Here is a 13,616-nt window from a genome sequence, read left to right as displayed (position 1 = left end):
TGCAGCCACAGCGGCCCCTCTGCTCCGACTCCTACACAAGGGAGTGGAGTGGGCTTGGGATGAGGGTTGCGAGGCAGCATTCATCAAACTCAAGAAAGATCTGCAGAACGTGCTGGCCCTAGGGACTATTGATGGGGGAAAGGAGTTTTTTCCTGGAGCTGGCAGTCAGCGGGGACAGTCTGAGTGCAGTGCTGCTCCAGGAGCGGCACAACCAGCTGAGACCAGTGGTTTACTCCTCCAGGATACTCACAGATATGGAGAAGGGATAATCCAACTGTGAGAGGCACCTCCTAGCCACTCACTGGGCTGTGAAAAGATCATTGATCTTCACAGAGGGATCTTCTATCACACTCCTCACCCATCACATGCCCACCCAAATGCTCCTGGACGGGAAAATCAAAGACGGGACAGTGAGCAGCACCCACATTGCTCGCTGGACCCTACTTCTCTCCCAGATGGACCTTAAGGTAAAAGGCCTCTGCGAGCCAAGGCTCGCGGCCAACATGATCTATCCAGGGACAGCCCATCGGTGTTCCGTTGAAGGGGTATGGGAAGTTAACATAGGCTTTCGGGCCGGGTTACACCCCACGGGCTGAGACATCTATGTAGACGGTTCAAGCACTGTATCTGCTGCTGAGCGACTCACAGGATGCGGAGTCTATGACCCAGAGGCAGGCATTGCCCTGGCGATTAAACTCCCCAGCACCATGAGCACCCAGCACGCTGAACTGTCAGCGGTGGTGTACGTGGTCACACACCCCGAGGAATTCCCTACCCTGTACAAGATTTGCTCGGATAGCATGTTCACGTGCAATTCGTGTGCGGAATACCTGGCTATCTGGTCCCGTCGTGGGTACACTTCTGCTGACAGGAGACCCCTGGCAATTAAGCCTTTACTGGAAAAGATCATGGCAGCCGTGGGGGAGGAAGGGAAAGTTAATATCCACAAAGTAAAAGCACATTCAACCTTTACTTTGAACCCCGTAGCGAGAGAAACCAGCAGGCTGACATGGTGGCCAAGCAGGGTGTTTGCACGGGCAAGCTCTGGGATCCGTACAACCCAGACCCCATTGCAGCGGTCCGGGGCAGGATTGGGACAACAGGGAGGGCAGGGGTAGCATTGCCCCCGGACCTGAAAACGGTCCTGAGCAGGCTGGTTAACGGGGAAAGGGTAGAGGACCCATACGGCACCAGGCTGGGACTCGGGGAGGATGTCCGCGAGTTTTGCGCCGGCTGCCTGGTGTGTGCTGCCAACAACCCCGACCCCCAGAAAAGGAAGGTGTCTATGGGACATATCAGGAGGGTAGAGGGACCATGGCAGTCGATCCAGGATGATTACATCGGGCACCTACCCACCGCCCAGGGAGGCTACAAGTACTGCCTAGTATTGGTGGATGTGTTCACTAAGTGGGTGGAAACCTTCCCAAGCCGTACTGTTACTGCATTGGGAACAGCTAGGATCCTGGTCAGGGAAGTGTTTTCACGGTGGGGACTGCCACGGTATGTGGAGTCCGACCAAGAGAGTCACTTCACCGGGCAGGTGATGCAGAAGACCCTTAAGTTGCTCGGCATCGAGGAGAAATGGCACGTCGCCCACAACCCACAGTCATTCGGGCCTGTGGAGCGTTTAAACAGCAATATCAAAGAGAGGCTACGAAAAGAGACGGGAGACTCACCCAAGAAATGGGTGGAGGTCTTACCACTGGTCCTCTTGGGGATCCGGGCCAGCCAGTCAAAGAGCACGGGGTACTCCCCGTACGAGCTCACGCCCCCCGGCAGAGCCATACGAACCCCCACCCATGTGCTAGCCCCAGTGCTCACGGAGGGTCAGGTCAGGGAGGCAAGCCGGGACAGTTTTGTCAGGAATCTGTATGACCACCTCAAACAGATTCATTGGCAGGCTGCTAACAACATGGAGAAGCAGCACTGAAGCAACCGGTTGCTGCTGGAGCCCCGCAAACACCACGAGTAGGAAATAGGGGACCAGGTTATGGTAAGGAACTTTGCGCGAGTAGGGGCGTTCGAAGCACTGTACATGGGGCCGTGCCACAGTGTCGACAAGGCAAACCCCATGGTCTATGCCGTAAAGATGCCCCGCCGCACAAGGTAGTTCCACATAAACCAGTGCAAACTGTTTAACCCCAGGGTAGCCGCAAAGCGCAAGGGACAGCCAGGAGCAGTGAACTGTCCTCAGGACAGGGATCCTCAGCCAGCAACCTCCGACTGTGGAAGGCCCACAGGGGATGTGCAGACTCACAGACCGTACAGATGGGGGCAGTGAATTGTATTACTGGAGGGGATATCCCACCAATTTGTTTGAGACTCGGACGCACCCCCAGTAGCCGGAGCCCTAAGAAGGGCTCCCCGTACACCACGGCAAAAGACACCATGGTCACCAGCACCCCAGTTTCAGTGGTTCAGCCCCGGGAGGGGTGCAGCAGTAAAAGAATGCCCAGGGCCAAGGAAAAGTCTAGGGACAGGGGTCCCCAGCCTGCAGTCTCCGGCTGTGCGGAACCCATAGGGAACAACATGGACCCAGCAGCTACACCGAAGGGAGTAGTGTGCTATAGTACCGGAGTGGCCATTCCCCCGATCATTTGGGACTCAGGGAAATCCCTGGTTAGAACTCTCCGGGTCCTGCGGTACAGGCCACCTACTTCCAGCCATACAAGCTGCCCAGAGGCCGCAAAAGGAAGGAGCAGAACAGGAATTAGCCTGGCCACCTGGAGATGGGTGGCGAATGTACATAGCGTTACTGTATGATTTTAAGGGTATTTTAAAATTTGGGGGAGTTGAAGCTTAGGATTTAGAAATTTTACAATGTAAGTTTAAGTTTGGAACTTGATCACCCTTTTGTCAAGCCGGAGAACCTTCTCAGGGCTGGGCTATCTGTTTGTGTGTCCCTACAGAAAGGAGATCGACATGAGAAAGGTCCTGCTCCTGCCCGCCCTGATGGGATTGAGCATCGGTGACCAAAGTGACGTGGAGGAATTCCTCATTTATGGGTGCTCGGGAGAGAGAGCACCAATCGTTACTGTTGGGGTTGGCACACTTGGTGTGGAGGAGTTCGCTGTCTGTTTCCATGAGGGAAGGTGGCCAGGGTGGCTGGGGTCTAACTCCACTCGATACTCCAGCCAGGCCGGGTTCACCTACGGGGAGGCCTCCATCCCATGCCCCAGGGTAAAGGTCATTGCTGCACGGGTCAGTGTCACTGAGGGGAAATGTGTGTGTCTCACATGTAAAGGACAGATTCCCCTGGATAGGTGATGGTGGCTCAGGAAGCTGAGCAAGTACACGGGGGACCAGAGAGTCGACTGGGAATGACTCAGTAACGATACTCATTGGACCATCACAGGGACACAGGGGGGAGTGAGTGTGTGTTGGGATAAGTGATGGGAGTCTGAACAGGGGATTTACGTATGCATGTGGGGATCAGAGAGGGTCTACTCCGCAGGCATATCGATCGCCTTCGCCAGACAATGGCAAGATGCCGGGAAGGGGATGGGATGGAATTCTAGCCTGCACGTGTATATAGCCCCACATTCCCCGCTCCCAGTCAACGTCACCGAACTCGTAGCATGCACCAGAAAACCTCTGCCCATGACCCCGACAGTACAGACAGTGCTAGAGAGGTGTCCTATCACCACCAAGGGACCAGGGAATGGGTTAGTGTTAGTACCAACCGAAAAGGTACTATACCAGGGGGTACACTTTGCAGTAGCTTCAGTCATCTTAAACCTTACTGAAGTACACTTACCTGCATGGTGCCCGAAGGAAACGGAGCAGCTAGAGCAGGCCTTACTCAGAGAAATGTTCAAGAAATTTTACGAGTTAGATTTCGGCAACATAGACAAAGCAGATTTATACACCCTATACGCTGGAAACACTATGGGCATGGGGAGACAAAGGAGGGGAACCTGGAACGACATTTTTACTGCATATAATACAGGATCCTCTGTGATAAATAGCATGGACGATATAGAACTGCAAACGCAAATAAATGATCTAAAAAACCAATTGCGGAAGATCCTAAGGGAAGAGAACACAGTGGCAGGCTCAGAGCTACACAAGGACCAGGCTATGACGGTCCATTTAAAATAAATTATTGCTGAGCTGGAAAGACATGCACAAACAGTAAATGCACTCATATGGGAGGATAGGAATGTCTCGGACCAGGTTGCAAGGAATGAGATGTGTGTGCTGTACGGGGCATGGTTGTTGGGCGAGGGCCATAACAACCTGGAGGATTTAAAGCAAAGTTTAGTCCCCTCCTGGATCAGCAACAAGCACCTCACAGCCCCCCCCCCCCACTTTTAGTAATTCACTAAACCGGTATCAGCTCTGTCTAGCTTCTGAAGCCTACCCTGTCCCAGTGGATTGCGGGCGTTCCAATCGCACTATCGTGGGGATAGTAGTGAGGGTGCCAGTCATGGGTGGGACAGCCCGACCCGCACCGGGGTATACAGGGTGGAGAACATTGGGGTCATTCAAGGGGGTGCACATGTTCATTTCACAGCAGTCCCACCTTATGTCATAAAGTGGGAGCACGCTATGACGGGTACTGACCTCTCCGGATGTCGGAGCCGGGATGCACACATAATACTGTGCCCCCGGCACTTGAACGCCTATTCCAAACCACAGTGCGGGTTTAAAGCTGTTGGCGCACAAACTATCAACTGTACCATGGAGGTAATTGCACAAGCCCATGTTCCTCCACAGGTAGCATACATAGGGGGTGGGACATATTGTGTCACCACCAGTGCGCCCCACTACCAGCATGGATAGCACATCTGGTGTCCGGTAAGTGACAGCAGTTTCTGTTTTAAACCCGAGGCAGAAGTTCAAGTGGCCCAGGAACGGATTGTCCCCATTCCAGAATCCTCCACTGTTCACCTCACTGTAAGTGACAGCATAACAAACTTGCAAGTCTATGTCGCACATTTTGGTTACAAAATCCCCCCTCTGCCCGAACATCTTACCGCCCTACTGAAAGCTGTAGAAGTATCACAGAAACATTTCTATACTCTAGAACTAAAAACAGTTGAGATAGGGGGTGAGATTTCAGAGATCACAGTTCCACCCTGGTGGGATATTTTCAGAAATATAGAGGTCCCTGCCGGAATCAGAATAACTTCCCACATTTTAGTCGTCTGCCAGCTCGCGATTATTCTTTATCTATGGTGTACTACCTGCAGAGTGAGAGGCAGAGGTCATCGGTCCCGGCACCAGAGGGTGCTGGACGAGCCCTAGCTGAACTTAAGGATTGTATCAGGGAGGGAAACACAAAATATGATAGGACACTGCAGAAAAATCACAGTCACCCGGTGAGGTCCGATTTAGATTCCACCTGCTGTAAAAATTAAAGGGCAAGTGTTAAACAGTTTGTACTATGTGTGTTTTACTGTGTATTTTTGTGAAACTGGAGCAATGGAGAGGCGTTGGACCCCCTCTATGCTGTAATGTAACTTATGACTGAATTTACCTGTTAACAACAATACAGTTCAAAGGGGAATATACATTTGGGTTCCACTAGGTAAATTACAGGGGAAGGTTGGCTCTCGGGAATCAGGAATTTTGTTCACTTAAGATGACACTCTGTGGCGAAGAGTGTTAAATGGGGGATTGTAAGATTCCAAAATTCGTGGAAACCCCCCAGTGTTTGGACTCACTGAAAAGGAAATTCGATTTGGGCCCATTAAGCAGAAAGTTTGGGATCCTAAAATGCATATGGAAGAAATCTACGTGTTTTAACCAAGTTTGGGATTTTAAAAGGTGCATGTTGGGTCTGCGAGAAAAAGGCTGCAAGACCAGGGGCAGGTTCAACCTCTGAAAAGCCAGTTTGGATATTGGAGCTAATCAAATTGTCTGGGGAATTGTTTACCCTCAAATCTGCCCCCTAAAAGACATTTACATTTCAACAATTGACCCAAGGAAGTATAGTTTCAGTCCAAGCGCAGAACCCATCCAACACATGCATAATGCTAATCACCTTTCCAGCCTGCATAGAAAGCTCGGACCCAGGCAGACAACTCGACACCAGAAACTAATTTTAACAATTGCAACTCGATACCAAAAGATAATTTCAACATTTGACCCATTTTTAATCGAGTTACCGTTAATGAGCCCACCAAAATTAATGAGCTTGCCAAAACTTAAACAAAGAACCAGGCTTGATTTGGCGCGCAGATTAGGAAGCCTCTCAAAATATAATTGAGGTCTTGTTTTACAGTCAGTAGGTCTTTACAGGTTACCACAGATCATCACAGCCAAGGCAGAAGAAGTCAGTCTTCAGTGACCCCGGACATCATCGGACACATCGCGACAACAAGAGCCTCATGAAACTATCAACAAACCATTGCCAACAACCAACTTGGTAATATTGAGTCAGCGCGACCAACAGATTTCGACCTGAACCAACTCGGAAGAAAACCGGAGATTCGAAAGTTTTCCACTCTACAATCTGTTCCTGACCGACAAACAGGTAAAACTTTACCTAAAGTAACCCAAAACCTTACCTTTGCAGGAGAAAAGTGGGTACTTATCCCATAGATCCAAAACGCACCCTACCGCATCAGCGGACACACCCCAACTGAAGGAAATGCAGCAAGAAATCTTCTGCTACGTTCGAGGTACCACAAGCAGAATCTACAAAACCCAGCGAACCCCGAAACCGCGAAACAGCCCTAACTGTCAAAGGAAGGATTGGATAGCATTATTCCTGTTGTCCTAGAGTTTAACTTAATGAGAGATAGGGAGTGGGAGGTGGGAGGTGTTCTTCTGCTGTATCTCTAGTGTGTGTATAAAAGTGTTCCCCATTTTGAGATTGTAAGTTTTGACAATGCATTAAATATCGTGATTTTTCTTTCTTGAATAAAATCAAAGTCTCTTGCACCAAAACCACTTGTCCGCTGCATTTTGTCACATCCCTAACTAAATCCAAAGTCTAGAATCGAGGGAGTGGGAGTGATTCGAACCGCTCAGAAGGTCAGAAGTGAACCTGACCCCCACACCACCCCCGACACTAGATCTGCCCCACTTAGCACAGTGACAATGCCACAGTGCATGATAGATGATGTCCTCAGTGTGGAGATGAGACTTTGTGGTTATTTTTAACTTTGTTGTCTAATTTCAATGGAATGAAAATCCAGCAGTTCTGCCAAGCGGTGAAGTTGAAAATTACCCCTTAGTCTTTACAAGGACTTTGCGGTGGTCACTCCTACTAACGCTGCCATTGACAGATATGTCTGAAACAAGTAGATTAGTGAGGCTAAAGTCAAAAACAGCCAGCCTTCATTTAGGACCTCCAATGCCTAGTCGCTGAATGGGGCTGTACTATTATTGGTCACAAACTTTGATAAAGACGTAAGGGATCTTTCTGCACACCTCTAGTGATACATCTAGCTAAAACTTTTTAAAAATATATTATAGTTACCCTTTCTGAAATCACATAAAATAAATGCAGAGGTCTTCCTATTTGCCATAGGCAAAGATCTGGAAATACATAAGAACATAAGAATTAGGAACAGGAGTAGGCCATCTAGCCCCTCGAGGCTGCTCTGCCATTCAACAAGATCATGGCTGATCTGGCCATGGACTCAGCTCCACTTACCAGCCCGCTCCCCGTAACCCTTAATTCCCTTATTGGTTAAAAATCTATCTATCTGTGATTTGAATACATTCAATGAGCTAGCCTCAACTGCTTCCTTGGGCAGAAATTCCACAGATTCACAACCCTCTGGGAGAAGAAATTCCTTCTCAACTCTGTTTTAAATTGGCTCCCCCATATTTTGAGGCTGTGCCCCCTAGTTCTAGTCTCCCCGACCAGTGGAAACAACCTCTCTGCCTCTATCTTGTCTATCCCTTTCATTATTTTAAATGTTTCTATAAGATCACCCCTCATCCTTCTGAACTCCAACGAGTAAAGACCCAGTGTACTCAATCTATCATCATAAGGTAACCCTCTCATTTCCGGAATCAGCCTAATGAATCGTCTCTGTACCCCCTCCAAAGCTAGTATATCCTTCCTTAAGTAAGGTGACCAAAACTGCACGCAGTACTCCAGATGCGGCCTCACCAATACCCTACATAGTTGCAGCAGGACCTTCCTGCTTTTGTACTCCATCCCTCTCGCAATGAAGGCCAACATTCCATTCGCCTTCCTGATTACCTGCTGCACTTGCAAACTAACTTTTTGGGATTCATGCACAAGGACCCCCAGGTCCCTCTGCACCGCAGCATGTTGTAATTTCTCCCCATTCAAATAATATTCCCTTTTACTGTGTTTTTTTCCAAGGTGGATGACCTCACATTTTCTGACATTGTATTCCATCTGCCAAACCTTAGCCCATTCACTTAACCTCTTTGCAGCCTCTCTGTGTCCTCTACACAACCCGCTTTCCCACTAATCTTTGTGTCATCTGCAAATTTTGTTACACTACACTACAAGCTGCACTCTGCTGGTACTTGGCCAGGAGTAACTGAAGAGAAAGTTTGGAGATAGACAATACCAACATTTCATCACATAGAAATTCCCAATCATAAATCAAAAACATTTGTAAATATCTAGGGACTTAATTATTTATACGTAAATGTTAATGTGGATTAATCCCATAGTGGAGTTCCATTTCAGTAGTTCTACTGATGGTTGGAGGATGTTCTCAAAGATTTTATGGTAGAATAGGTGACTTAGCGGTGATTGAAGCATTTGATCTGTTTCCTTCTTCCACCTCCATTCCCCCTCCCAATACTTCAATCAGCTCTGTTCCTGGTCATTTCTAGGTCTCTGAAGCCATCGTATGTATCTACATGGATAGAGCTTTGGATCAAATTATGAGGAAGTAATATTGGCTTAGCTTTATTTGCTGATGTATGTTCCAGGCATAAAAAAAGACAGCCAAAGAAAGTGACAAAGATGCATTTCACAGGTAATACTTTACAAAGTTGATATTTAACATTTCTTAAAAGAGAAGCATAGCAGTGGGCTTCTCTCACCCTCTTTCTCTCTTTCCTTTCCATTAACACCTCTGCAATTCCATTGGGATTTATTTTTATTATAATAATAATAATAACTTTTAATTATATAGCGCTTTTAATGTAGTAAAACACCCCAAGGCGCTTCACAGCAGTGTTACAAGACAAACAGATAAATTTGACACCGAGCCATAAAAGAAGAAATTAAGGCAGATGACTAAAAGCTTTGTTAAAGAGGTAGGTTTTAAGGAGCGTCTTAAAGGAGGAAAGAGAGTTAGAGAGGCGGAGAGGTTTAGGGAGGGAGTTCCAGAGCTTAGGGCCCAAAAGCTGAAGGCACAGCCACCGATGATTGAGCAGTTATGATGAGGGATGTTCAAGAGGTCAGAATTTGAGGAGCGCAGACATCTTGTGGGGTTGTGAGGCTGAAAAAGATTACAGAGATAGGGAGGGGCAAGGCCATGGAGTGATTTGTAAACAAGGATGAGAATTTTGAAATCGAAGCGTTGTTTAACCAGGAGCCAATATAGGTCAGAAAGCACAGGGGTGATGGGTGATCGTGACTTGTTATGAGTTAGGACACGGGCTGCTGAGTTTTGGATGACCTCAAGTTTACGTAGTGTAGAATGTGGGAAGCCAGCCAGGAGTGCATTGGAGTAGTCAAGTCTCGAAGCAACAAAGGCATGAATGAGGGTTTCAGCAGCAGAAGAGCTGAGGCAGGGGCAGAGGCGGGCAATGTTACGGAGGTGGAAAAAGGCGGTTTTAGTTATGCCGTGGATATGTGGCCGGAAACGCATTTCATATTAGAATACAAACAGTACTGCCTGTCTTGGATCTAACTCATCTTGCATCCTTTTGTGTCAGCTGTGGCTCAGTGGGTAGGACTCTCACCTTTGAGTCTGAAGGTTGTGGATTCAAGTCCCACTCCAGAGACCAGAACACAAAAATCTCAGCTGATATTCCAGTGCAGTACTGAGGGAGTGCTGCACTATCAGAGGTGTCGTCTTTCAGATGAGATGTTAAATCGAGGCCCCGTATGCCCTCTCCTGTGGACATAAAAGATCCTATGGCACTATTTCAAAGAGGAACAGGGGAGTTATCCCTGATGTCTTAGCGAATATTTATCCTCAATCAACATCACTGTAAGAGATTATCTGGTGATTATCCATTTGCTGTTTGTGGGAGCTTGTTCAGCGCACATTGGCTGCCGCGTTTCCTACTTTACAACAGTGACTACACTTCAAAAGTACATCACTGGCTGGCAGGTCCTGCGGTCGCGAAAGGTGCTATATAAATGCAAGTCTCTCTTTTTTATTTCCTGAGTAATCTCAGTAATGTGGAAAAATACTTCTTCAAATCCACTAGAGGGCATGAAAGTCAATGGGCTAGATTTTACACTTTTGTGCTTATCGCCCAAAAATGGGCGTTATTTCCGGCATGGGCGGTAAAAATGGGTTTTCAGATTGCTGGCTTCTCGCCCATTCTCAAAGCACCTAGTCTCCAGTTTTGAAATTGGGCGTTACCACGAGCAATATGAAATGGGCGGTAGCGTTAAATCTCGCTGACCTTCTGCCATAAAGTGTCGCCGTCCTTAGCAACAGCGGCTGGCAGAGGCCCTGGATGCGATAGCCAGGAACACTGCTGACACAGGCCTCCCAGTGGTCCCACAGCGCAGCACTCCATCCCTAGGTTACGCACCACCACTGCGAACGACAGACGAGAGCAAGGACCAAGATCCTGCTTCTGCATCAGAGAATGTTGCCCCCCCTGCACCCCCCCGCTCCCATACCTGTGCAACACCGCCTCTGCCTTCATTCCCCCCCAATGAGGCACCACCTGAGGAGCTCCTCGGCCAGGCGCCATGGAGCGAGGAGAGGAAGGGGTAGGGGTGGGGAGAAGAAGAGGACAGGGGAAGGAATGTGAGGTGCACGTCCGCAGGTGATGGCTGTGTTATATCTCCATCTGGGTGTATGCAATTTGTTGTAATGAATGGGGGAGGGGACCACCCTCCTGCTTTACCTTTGTATTCTGTGTTGCTGGACATGTTGAACATTTGATTGATGTCAATAGTGGAAAAAGTGTGGTGTGGGCGGAGGTTGGATGTTTTTGCCTGTGATACTTATGATTTCAGACCAATGTTGGTATAAAAATGTTTTCATTGAACATAACCTTGTTGCGCATTGTCTCAGATAGCTGGACCGTTACTCACTGGTGATTCCTTAACATGAAAGGATTAAATAAAACTTAACTTCCATCAACGTAAACCTTAACTGGCACCAAGTTGATGGGCACCATTGATGTCTGAGCTGCACACACACAGCAGTGTGTCAGCGTTGTCACTCACAGCAACATTCTTTTAGGCAAATCGTTCAGATATCAGCTCCTCACGTAAGAGTCTTGCATCTATGTAGCCACCACGGGCCATTTCCTGCAGTCTGGAGGGGGTTGTGGGCATGGTTGCATAGCCAGCCTGATTGTCTGGCCCCTCATCGTTGTAATGTCTGTAAGCATGTAATGTTTGTAGCTCCACACTGTGGATGTGGACATATTGTGTACTGCAACTGCAGAGTTAATAATAAACAGAACCAGGCAGATTCCGGAGGCTTCCGAGAGAGTTGCCTGCCATGCAGGAAGCTGTGTGTGCTTGTGCTCTGTGAATATATCACATTTGGCGATAAGATGGTATTTTTCGGATGATTTAAAGCTTAAATTTTGTTGGGGAAGGATTCAGCCAGCCGACAGAGAGACTTTGGAAGTTTCTGTCATTGGGAAAAAGCTACAAAATCAGAGGTAAAATACAGCACACGGTGTGAACAGCTAGAGATTAAAATGGCAGGTGTAATCGGACATTTGGGTGAATATAGACACAACCGGGAATGTTTTAAAGTGTATGTGGATCGGCTAGAAATGTATTTCACTGCAAATAACATAATCGAAGTTCCAGACAATGCAGTCCAGAACCGGGCTGTGTTGGAATGTAAGAAAGCGATCTTCTTATCGGAGGCGGGTCCGGCATTGTACGAAACCCTTGTAAATCTGCTTGTGCCTGACGAGCCAAAGGACACAACGCTTAAAGAGATTTTAACGAAGCTGGTGCAGCACTATAACCCCAAACCGTTAGAAATTGCTGAAAGCTATCGTTTCGAGATTCGGAATCAAAAGGCTGATGAAATTATCAGTGATTACATTGTAGCATTAAAAAAGCTATCGATGCACTGTAATTTTGGAAACTTTCAACATTATGGGATCGTTTTGTTTGTGGGCTGAAAAATGATGCGATCAGAAGGAAGTTATTGACGATGGATGACTTGACTTTTGAGATTGCTTGTCAGATAGCGAGGTCGATGGGCATGGCCGAACAATATTCCCGATAATTAAATAATAATTACAGTCGTCAGTCAACCGAGGTAAATCACCTGCAGGTTCAAAGTAAAAGATGGTGGGGGCCCAAAGTCTCAGAAACTGGAAATTCTAATAGAGCATCGAAGATATGCTATAGGTGCCTGGGACAACACATTGCTCAAAGTTGTCCATACGTGAAGGCAGAGTGCTTCTTCTGCAGAAAGACTGGGCATCTTGCGGAGGCATGCCGACTGAAGGGTAAATCAGTTTTTAAAGCTATGAGTCCAGCGTTCAAAGCTATGAGTAGAAATCCCAAGAGCCTACATAGCATGGAAGAACAACAATGGGACATGGTGATGTTAGAGTTACACGTCATTAGGAGCACGAGGTTAACGGACAGCGATTCGGAAAGCATCAAAATCCACATAGATGTTGCGGGATTCAAGATACCAATGGAAATTGACACGGGTGCATCCGTGAGTGTAGTACCGGAGTCACTGTACCTCGACAAATTGCGTGATTTTCTACTGGAGAAATCCAAGATAGAGCTGCGAGGCTACTCGGGAGAGAAAATTCCTGTGGTAGGTCGTATCACCGTACCAGTGAAATATAAAGATCAATTTCAGAACTTGCTTCTAATAGTAGTGAAAGGAGACAAGTCTGCCTTACTAGGAAGAAATTGGTTGAGCTCACTGAAGCTGGATTGGAGTAAAATTTTCTGTGTGGAAGCGAGATTTTCATCAACGGATGAGGTTATCAAGAAGTATCCGAAGGTGTTCTGCGAAATGGACAGTTCGATCAAGGCTTCAAGACGAGTGTCAGGGTACAGGAGGAAGCTAGATCGGTTTACTACAAGCCACGTTCCATACCATATGCACTCCAGGAGAAAGTTGAATAAGAACTCAAAAGACTAGAGACTGAGAACATTATTTGTAAGATAGATCGATGTAATTGGGCTACAACCATTGTTGTTATACCTAAGTCCGAGGGTAAGGTAAGATTGTGTGGTGATTATAAAGTAACTGTAAACCAGGTTCTAGAGGGTAATGTCCCCAATACATTGCCGAATTTAGAAGATTTGTTCACAACACTGACAGGTGGTCAGATCTACTCAAAACTGGATCTTACGAATGCACACTTACAGCTTGAACTCGATAAGGAGTCCAAGTCATGTTTGACTATAAATACTCATCTAGGCCTATATCAATTTAATAGGCTACCGTTTGGAGTGTCTTCCGCCCCTGCCATATTCCAAGGAGTGATGAACCAGATTTTGCAAGGTATTGAAGGGGTAGTATGTTATTTGG

The sequence above is a fragment of the Pristiophorus japonicus genome, chromosome 6 (genome assembly GCF_044704955.1).
Source record: "Pristiophorus japonicus isolate sPriJap1 chromosome 6, sPriJap1.hap1, whole genome shotgun sequence".
Taxonomy (NCBI): domain Eukaryota; kingdom Metazoa; phylum Chordata; class Chondrichthyes; family Pristiophoridae; genus Pristiophorus; species Pristiophorus japonicus.
This window is presented reverse-complemented; position numbering follows the sequence as displayed.